At 30.9% G+C, this 10,000-nt stretch overlaps 1 long non-coding RNA gene across 1 annotated transcript; it reads left to right on the top strand.

Moving 5' to 3' along the window:
* The first annotated feature begins 3,171 nt into the window (after positions 1 to 3,171).
* Positions 3,172 to 7,157, top strand: LOC124426806. The gene is made up of 3 exons (XR_006942803.1): positions 3,172 to 4,040; positions 4,868 to 5,170; positions 6,055 to 7,157. It is a non-coding gene; the product is annotated as an uncharacterized LOC124426806 (long non-coding RNA).
* The last annotated feature ends 2,843 nt before the right edge of the window (positions 7,158 to 10,000 follow it).

Raw genomic sequence — 10,000 nt, 5'->3', positions numbered from 1 at the left:
ACCTTTAACTTTATAATATCGAACTTTTAAAGAATCATTATAACTACAATTAGCAAACAATGAAAAAGTAAATCAATATTTATGATACGCCATCTTTCCTTGTTTCCATGCAAAATTTCAAAGAAATATCATGTCAATTTATAATGTCATTATGAACGTAACTATGAGGTTGGATGTTTCTTTCTTTCTTTCTTTCTTTTTTGTTTTCTTTTTTACTTATTTATTTATTTATATTTCTTCCGGTTTTTTTTTCTTTTTCTTTTTCTTCATAGTACACACAGCTTAGCAAATAATTTATGAATATTTTTTTCCCTTCCTCACTTTTTTTTTTATTTCTTTCTTTTTTTTTCTTAAAAAATTTATAAAAAATTATTTTTTAATTATTTTTTAAATATCGTAAACAAAGGCCAAACAGAGAGAATTTCTTTTTTATGGACCCTCGTTGGCCAATGATATTATTATGTTTTCTTTCTTTTTATTATTATTATTTTCTTTTTTTTTATTCTTATCAATTAATTCGAGTGAATTAATTCGTTTATTGTTCAAACGACTAAAGCTACATATACGTATAACGTATACAAGAGACATACTTACGTTTAGATTTTAACGTGAAACATAAAGATACGAGAGAATTTTTTTAAATATCTATTTGAAATGATAGATAATCATTTATTATCACACCTTTCAATATGTCGAGGATATAAAGAGAGAGAGAGAGAGAGAGAGAGAGAGAGAGAGAGAAAATTATCTTTCGAGACTGCTGAGGTACGAGTTATTACTCATCAATGTTCATTAAATTAGATATTATGATAAGAGTACGTAATGAAAGAAAGGCGGAGTTTCGTGCAACGCCTGCGCCAATGTATATCTCTTTTTCTTTCTTCATCTTCTTCATCTTCTTCTTCTTCTTCTGCTTCTTCTTCTTCTTCTTCTTCTTCTTCTTCTTCTTCTTCACGTTGGTCCCCCCTACTCTGGCTTTTCCGCTTACGAGTCATCGCGCTTGCGCGAAGCAAAGTTCAGAACCGCAGAGGAAAGACATTAGTGGGCTCGAGGTGAGCCGCAATGGCGTATGTACTAGCCATGAACCATTTATCAAAATTTGTCCTTCTTTTATTCCAAAATTATCATTTATTATTATTATTTTATTATTATTATTATTATTATTATTATTATTATTATTATTATTATTATTATTATTATTATTATTATTATTATTATTATTATTATTATTATTATTATTACTACTACTACTACTACTACTACTACTATGTAATATTTATAATTATTATTAATAATTATAATCATTTATTATAATTATTATTTAAAATTATTATTAAAATTATTATTTAAAAATTAATAATCATAATTATTTTATATAATATTTTTAATTGATGATAATAATAATAAAGATAATGATTATAATTATTAATTATAAATAATAATAAGAATAATAAATATATATTGTATAATTATAAATACATATGATATATATATATAATATATACTATATAATATATTAATTATATATAATATATAATTACTATTATGTAATATTATAATTATTATTAATAATTACAATTATTTCTTTCAATATAAAAATTATAATCATAATTTTTTTATGTGATATTTTTAATTGATAATTATTATTAGTTATAATAATCAATAAATAAAATAAAAATTTAATGAACAAAATGGAAAAATACTTATCGCCGTCGTTTCATTCTTAGCAAATATTTTCAACGAAATTTCGAGAGAATCATATCGTCATAATGTTCTCGTAACGGTTCTCCTAACTAACAAAACACGAATGAACTCTGAACTTATGACGTAAACAAAACGCAATGTGGAGGATTCTAAGGCAAAAGTGTCAGAGACCAACTCGAAGATTTTCAAAGCGAATGCATTTAACGTGGTTACCGCGGATGCGTTCGTACGTTTATTTAAATTTATTCATTTATTTATTTATTTTACTTTTCTCTCTCTCTCTCTCTCTCTCTCTCTCTCTCTCTCTCTCTCTTTCTTTCTTCAAAGATCTTTTTCGATAGTCGGCCACGTAAATATATAATAATTAAGATAATTTTTCTCTTTGAGAAAGGTAAACGAACGCTCTCTTTTAGTATACATGTCGAGTCACACTCGACATCGTATACTAAAACATTGAAACTGATCTTCTCTTTGTTCCTTTCTCTCTTTCTCTCTCTCTCTCTCTCTCTCTCTCTCTTTCTCTCTCTCTCTCTTTCTGTTTCTTTCTCCTTTCGATAATCTTTCTTCTCGGAATAATAATACGGAACCGAGTCCAACGACCATACACGATTTTGATCACCCGTCCACGTTAGGCAATAGAAACTTGAATTTCAAATGCCAGGTAAAATAGGTTCGGTCTCGTATAAGATATGAAAAAAAAAAAAAAATAAATAAAAAGAAATAAGAGAAATTGTTAGGGCTTTCGATAGAATAAATAAAGAGATAACGATAAAAAAAATATTTATTATTATTGTCACCGCCGATCTATGCCGTAGGAAGAAAGAAAACTTTATCGTCGACTGCTCGTCTTGCTTAACCGAACGCTTAACCCGTTAATTGGCAATTCACCGAAGAAGCGACAATGACGGTCCTGCACTGGTGCAAATTGAAAAATTTGCTCGTACACTCGCATCAGCCTGTAGACTGTCATTGTCCAATACTGATCTTTACATATACATACATATATACATATATATATATATATATATATATGTATATAAACATATATACACATATGTATGTCTATATGTAGCGTAATAAATAATTCAAACGAAAAAATTCAAGTCATCGTTTGATTTATGGCGTCGATCTGACGTCGATCTATATATTATAGGGGAAAAAAAAAGAAAAAAAAGAAAAAAAAAAGAAGAAAAAGACAATAAAGAAAAACATTGTTTCAAAATAAGATATTTATATATATATATGACGTTAGGACGATTTTAATATAGTATAAAATAATAAATATAATATTATTATTTTAATTAAATATTAAAATAATAATAATATTATTATTTTAATTAAATATTAAAATAATAATATTATTATTTTAATATTTAATGTATAATTCTTTTTTTTTCCATTTCTTTTTATTCCTTTTCTTTTCTTTTCTTTTCTTTTCTTTTATTTTCTTTTATTTTATCGAGAAACTTGTCTATCTCATCGAAATCACAGAATCCACAAGGGAAACGTAACGGGGAATTTACCGAGGCTATAATTATAGAAGGATAAACGTGGGAATCTATTATGTGACGTCTCGAGAAATTTCCTTTTCATCTTTGCCACGTGGCAACGTGCGCATATTAATTATTTTCATTTTAATGAAAGAGGAAGCCTTCGAATACTTATGTACGAATTGAAGGAAACATACAAGATAATTTCGAAAGGATTGGGTAATATATAGAAAAAGAGTAAAAAAAAGAGAGAGAGAGAAAGAGAGAGAGAGAGAGAAAGAGAGAAAAGATTGTTTCGAAAAAGAAAGGCTATACAATCAACACGATCGACGCTATAAACGAACCGAATCTAATCTAACCGAATCGAACGAAAAACCGAAAGATAGTTAATTTACAAATTCTACCAATAATAATCGTAACATCCATCTGTTCGCGGTATAACGTTATGGTTAATTTCGTTCAACGCGAGTAGCAGTCCGGAAAAAGAATTATCTAGTCTGCCATTACTCTCTCTCGTTCTTTTCTTTTTTTTTCCATACGTATACACACGCACACACACACAGAGGACATGTGAGTAAACTAAATAAAAAAACTAAAAAAGAAAGAAAAAAGGAAAGAAGGAAAGAAAGAAAAGAAAAATATTTTCAAAGAGTTCGCAAGGTACGTGCGTGCGGTTGCTTGAGCGCGTAAAATCGTCGTAGTGACGTTTGACCCTCATAAATGTTTCACTCGTGCACCTCGAACCCACGCAAATTTTACAACGTGCTCCGAGGTGTATCGAGCAGACCAAACATCTCAGCGTGATTTTGTTGGTCAGTTCAACGAAAAAAGAAAAACAAAAAACAGGTAATATACATAACTACATATGTACAAATTTTCTCTACATTGGATTATTTTTTGATTCGGTTACTATATAACATTTAATTATATATATATATATATTCGAAACATGATATAATTTCTTAAGCAAGCAAATGTTTTTCGATAAATATTTAAAATTTGTTAGCCAACGTGTAAACATTGTTCTTCTTTTCCTTTATATATATGTATACATAAATACATAATGGACACGTATGTAAAAGAAAATAAAGAAAAAAAACGAAAAGTTACTTAAAGACAAACTTATGATATAAATTATGAATAACGAATATCAACATTTGGATAGAAATTAATAATTCATATCTAGACGAATTAAATGACAATAAGTATTTATTATTTAAATATAATAATAAATGTTTCAATAGAAAAAAAAAAGAAATAAAATATAAAAACGAAAAAAAAAGAAACGAAAGCAAAAAAGAAATAAAGAAAAATAACATATAGAAATATAAGAAATATTAAAGACTAAAATATAAGAAATATCAAAGTTACATGACATTATAAATAATTAACTATAGAAAGATAAAAACAGGTTTGCAACCTTTGGAAACATATATTTTACGTTTTTTTAAATCTTCTCCTTTTTTTTACATTCCTTTTTTTTGTTTTCTTTGTTTTTGTTTTCTTTGTTTTTTGTTTTTTTTTTTTTCATATTTTTCATATTTTACAACAACGTATTCGTAACGTAAATCTTAAGAAAAATATCGTTTGGAGAAAAAGTTCTAGGGTAAGATCGAAATGTCTTTGAAATGTTTCAACGCGTTCAATAACGAATTTATTTTCTTTTTCTTGAGGGAGACTTACGAAATGAAAGAGAGACGTGCGTCCGGCCGGTTTTCTCGGTCGCAGCAAGCTCGTTCTTATCGCTTCGTGTCGTTCCTCGCGCCATGTTGGATAGAGAGTCGTTGCAAGGCACGGCAAGCTTCGAAAGAAAGAGCGAGAGAGCGAGAGAGAGAGAGAGAGAGAGAGAGAGAGAGAGAGAGAGAGAGAGAGAAGCCGAGTCTCTCCAACCCTTTTCATCCGATAGCGGGACAAAGAAAAGGCGACGGTGGCGAGCACGGTGGCGAGTCAAACGATATAACCAAGTGCTTTTCAACGTAAGCAAGTAAAAAAAAAAAAAAGAAAAAAAAAAGAAGAAAAAGAAAAAATAAAATAAAATAAATTCATAATTGGTCTCTCTGTTTTTCGTCTTTTTTCTGTTTTATTTATTTATTTATTTTTTCTTTGTTTTTCGTTTACTTTTCATTTTTATTTATTTATTTATTCTTTTTTTCTTTTCTTTTTTTCTTTTTCTTTTTTCTTTCTTCTTTTATTATTATATTTACAACGTAAGAAACACTTATCGAATTTAAATTCAATTAATTTTTTGACATTTGATCAGATTGAAATACATTTTTCATATTAATATAAATTAATTTTCTTCGTAATCTACGACATACGCATATATCAGTGATTGAAAAGAGAAAATAATACGTATCGTCTTAACGAATATATAATGTGATGTCTCTGGCACGTCATCGATTCCTATCTTCTTTATGATTAATATATATATATATATATATATATATATATATATATATATATATATTTGTTATAAATACATACGTATACGTACTTTATTGAAAAGTATTAATACACGACATAACATGAAAAAAAAAAGATAGTAAGAAAATAATATTTAAAGCTCATTCGTAAGATATTGATCTTAAAAGATCGACGAACAAGATAGAAAAAAAAAAGAAACAACAAAACAAAAAAGTCAACAATCACGACACCTAAGAACATTGCAGACATGACGTCTTTTGTCTATTAAATATCTTCTAATAAAATTTTATGAATTTTTTCTAAACAAGATCAAAGAATGTACTATGTAATATACCACTCCATAAGAACGTAAGAACTTAGCCGTAGATACTTAAGTAAGTACATAATCCTTAAGTATTTTCTTTTTTATTCCTTTTTTTTTTTTTTTTTTTTTAAGAGAGAGAGAAAATCCGTACCGTACAAAGATTTTTCGAACAATCACAGTCAAGAGTTATAATTCGATAGAAGCGTTAGAAGTGCAATAGAGTATTTCCCACTTGTGATCTTCCTCTTTTCGTAAGCGTCAGTTCAAGAGAAGAAAAAGAAGAGAAAGATGAAGATGAAGATGAAGATGAAGATGAAGATGAAGATGAAGATGAAAAAGAAGAAGAAGAAGAAGGTGTCAGGGTCGTGCCGCTTTCAGGGACGTCGACTTCTCAAACTTGCTTACTTCTTTTTCTTCTTCATCATCCTCCACTCCTTTTTCTTTCTATTCTTTTCCTCTTATCCCTCCCCTCTTACCCCTCCCCATTTCCCTCCCTTTTCCCCTGCTCCCTCGAAATGGGGGTTGGAAGGAACAATGTATTTTCGTTTTTCGTACGGCTATATAATTATGCCGACCGTACGAGAGAATCGATTTATAACGAGTTCAACTCTCGTCGTTGGATTGGAATTTAAAAGGATGACGACAAAAGGAAAAAAGAAAAGAAAAAAAAAAATTAGAAGAAAACAATTTTTATGCCAAGACAATTTTCATCCCCAATCCCCATTGCACCCTCGGCACCCACATTATTTCTCTCAAAAAGCATTTCTAACGATAAAAGAATAAAAATTTATTAAAAGAAAAACTCGAGTAAGTGTCTCCAACTTTGTTGTTTGTTACGCTCCTGTTCGCAACGTGGGATGTTGCGAGAGACAGAGACAGAGACAGATAGACAGAGAGAGAGAACGAGAGAGAGAGAGAGAGAAAGAGAGAGAGAGAAGGATGGAGAGAAGGATAACGACGAGTGCGAGAGAGATAGACTAACGATAGGACGTAGAAAAGAGCGAAAGGGTTACAAACGTACCGGGAACGAGACGAACGTGCTGGTCGAAGATAAACGAACGGTCTAGCCACTAGAAAGCGAGAGAGAGAAAGAGAGAGAGAAAGAGTCGAATGACGAAGTGAATGAACGAGTATGTCGAAGAAGTAAAGAGAGACAGAGATGGATAAGAAGATAGGAAGAGAGAAAGAGATAGATAGAAAGATAGATAGATAGATAGAAAGATACAGACAGAGAAAGAGAGAGAGAGAGAGAGAGAGGGAGGGTGGGAGGGAGGGAGAAGCAATGAAAGACAAGGACGACGGGAAGGAGACGAAGAGTTTAAGGAAATCGTGGATCTCTTGAAGGAAAGCATCTGGAGTCTGAGAAACACTGCCAGCAGAGATAAGCGATGGTCCAGGGTGGTGCGCACGTGTATGTGTACGTGCACATGTATATACAAGTGTATGTATGCATGTATATATTTGTACGGTTATGTGTACGTGTATGTATGCGTACGTATAAGAACCAGCCTGGAGAGTCTCGTGCGAGAGATCCATGTAATTCCAAGAAGCGTACAGTCATCGGAAAAAGTGAAGGGGTTATTCGACGAAAGAAAAGAGAGATGAGAAAGGAAGAGAAGAAAATACGTCTCGGTGGTGGTCTTCGTCGTTGACTTTTCGAGGTAGGGTGGACGGTTGAAGGTGGGGTGGTAGCTGTGGTGGGGCTTGGATCGGATTGAGTTGGGTTGGGTTGGAATGGATTGGAATGGATTGGAATGGATTGGATTGGATTGAGTTAAGTTGGGTTGGGTTGGGTTGGGGACAGACCTGCATCATTGCTACAGCGAATATTCGAAGAACGTTCCTTGACTTGTGATTTTGTGACATTTGTTATTGTTATTGTTTTTGCTGTCGTCTTCGTCGTCGTCATCGTCGTCGTCGTTATTGTTGTTATTGTTGTTGTTGTCTTCGTTGTTATCTCTTTTCTTGATAAAAGATTTCTTGAATATTTTCAATGTCTTATCAACATTTTATATACGTTGTTGTTATTATTATTTTCTTTACCTTTTTTTTTCTTTGTTTTATTAATTTTCCGTGAATATTTCGATGCTTTAACTAATGTTGTTGCTATTATTTCTTTCCATGATAAAAGATTTCTTAAATATTTTTTTAATGTCTTCAATGTTTTATATTATTATTATTATTATTATTATTATTATTATTATTATTTTCTTTGCTTTTTTCTTTTCTATTGCTTTTCCTTATTTTCGTGAATATTTCGATGATTTAATCGATCGTTTGACATTCTTCTTTCTTTCTAAAATGAATCTTATTAAAACATTGCTGATCAAACATTTTATTTCTAATGCAACCGATAAATAAAACAATTATTTTTTTCATTTTAGATAGTTTTAAATTGTCTTTTATTGAACAATGATCTTTGTTATGATGAAAAGAAAAAAAAAAAACCGAAAAGCAAAAATTAAAATGATCTGATCTATTATCTCTAGTACAGAAACACTCGATATTAATACTTTTCGTGTTTATTTTCATTGTTGATACATTAAAAAAAAAAATGCGATATGTATTAATTATTACACAATTATTTCAATATCATAGATGTACGTGTTTCTACGTGTATGTGTATGTATATGTGTATACGTATATCTTACAAGTGGGTTGTAAAATTTGGATCTTTTTCTGTTTCAATGAAAAAAATATTTGATACTTATGTTGTAAATGATACATAAAAGAGAATAAAGGAACCACGCGGAGAGTCGAAATTTTATTAGCCTGAATTTTTTTTTGTTTTTTTTTATTTTTCCCTTTTTCCTTTTTTCTTCTGCTACGTTATTCACACTCTCACAAAGTTTCTTGGGAAGCATTAGTCAGAGGGAAAAGCACGAGAACAGCGGCAGTGGGCATCTAAAAATATTATCACGAATATTGAGATGGAAAAATTAAAAGTTCTCCTTTCTGGAGTCTTCCCTCCTTTCAGTGCTACTTTCTCTCTCTCTCTCTCTCTCTCTCTCTCTCTCTCTCTCTCTCTCTCTTTTCTTGTAATCGATTTTTTCTTTTTTTTATTATCGATTTTTCTCTTTTGCACAAACGTACCGTAAGTAAGTAAGTAATTCTCAATGTGAAAGGGATGTATTCATAAATTTCTTTTTTACATCGACCAGGAGGCGTAGCACGAAAGAGAGAAAGAGAGAGAGAAAGTGAGAGAGAGAGAGAGAGAGAGAGAGAGAGAGAGAGTGAGAGAGAGAAAGAAAGAAAGACAAGGGACCGTTTGTATTTAATTCTTTGCCTTCTCAACGAAGCCTCTCTCTCCTAACGAAAAGAAATCATCGTTTCATCGTTTCCTAAACATTCCTGTTATACGATAAAGAAAATCATTATGGATTGCGATTCTTCCATTTCACTATTTTTAATCAAAATCGATATCGATATTGTAGTATCGTATTTTTAAACGTATAAATCATAACAAAATGATAAATTATGCAACAGGTTTGGAAAGCGAGTCGAGTGGAAAATTTTCCCTTAAAAAAAAAAAAAAAGAGAAAGAGAAAGATAAAAGAAATTTAGGCAGGAACAGAAACAAAACAAAAAAAGAAGAGAGATAGATAGATAGATAGAGAGAAAGAGAAAGAGAGAGAGAGAGAGAGAGAGAGAGAGAGAGAGAGAAATGGCGGACGACGACTTCCGTTTGAATGTCGTAGTAGCATCGAGCGCATCATCGTACATAAGTACTTACTTCGGTCTTTGTTCTCTCGTGAATGACACCGATACGAGTCAACCCACGTGTTCGGATACGTCCATGTATAAAATGCCAAATATAAAACGTGAGTTTGTAAGTATACTCGTGTATTTGTCAAATGAAATCGTCCATTGTCTTTTCTTTCTCTCCTCTCTCTCTCTCTCTCTCTCTCTCTCTCTCTCTCTCTCTCTCTCTCTCTCTCTGTCTCTGTCTCTCTCTGTCTTTCTCTGTCTCTCTGTCTCTCTCTTGCGTTTGTGGACGTTCTCTTCTATCTCTGGATGTTTTGAAAGTAAAAACATTACACAAACATTTATTTACTTATTGATTTATTTTTCTTATTTA

The sequence above is a fragment of the Vespa crabro genome, chromosome 9 (genome assembly GCF_910589235.1).
Source record: "Vespa crabro chromosome 9, iyVesCrab1.2, whole genome shotgun sequence".
Classification (NCBI taxonomy): domain Eukaryota; kingdom Metazoa; phylum Arthropoda; class Insecta; order Hymenoptera; family Vespidae; genus Vespa; species Vespa crabro.
This window is presented reverse-complemented; position numbering and strand designations above follow the sequence as displayed.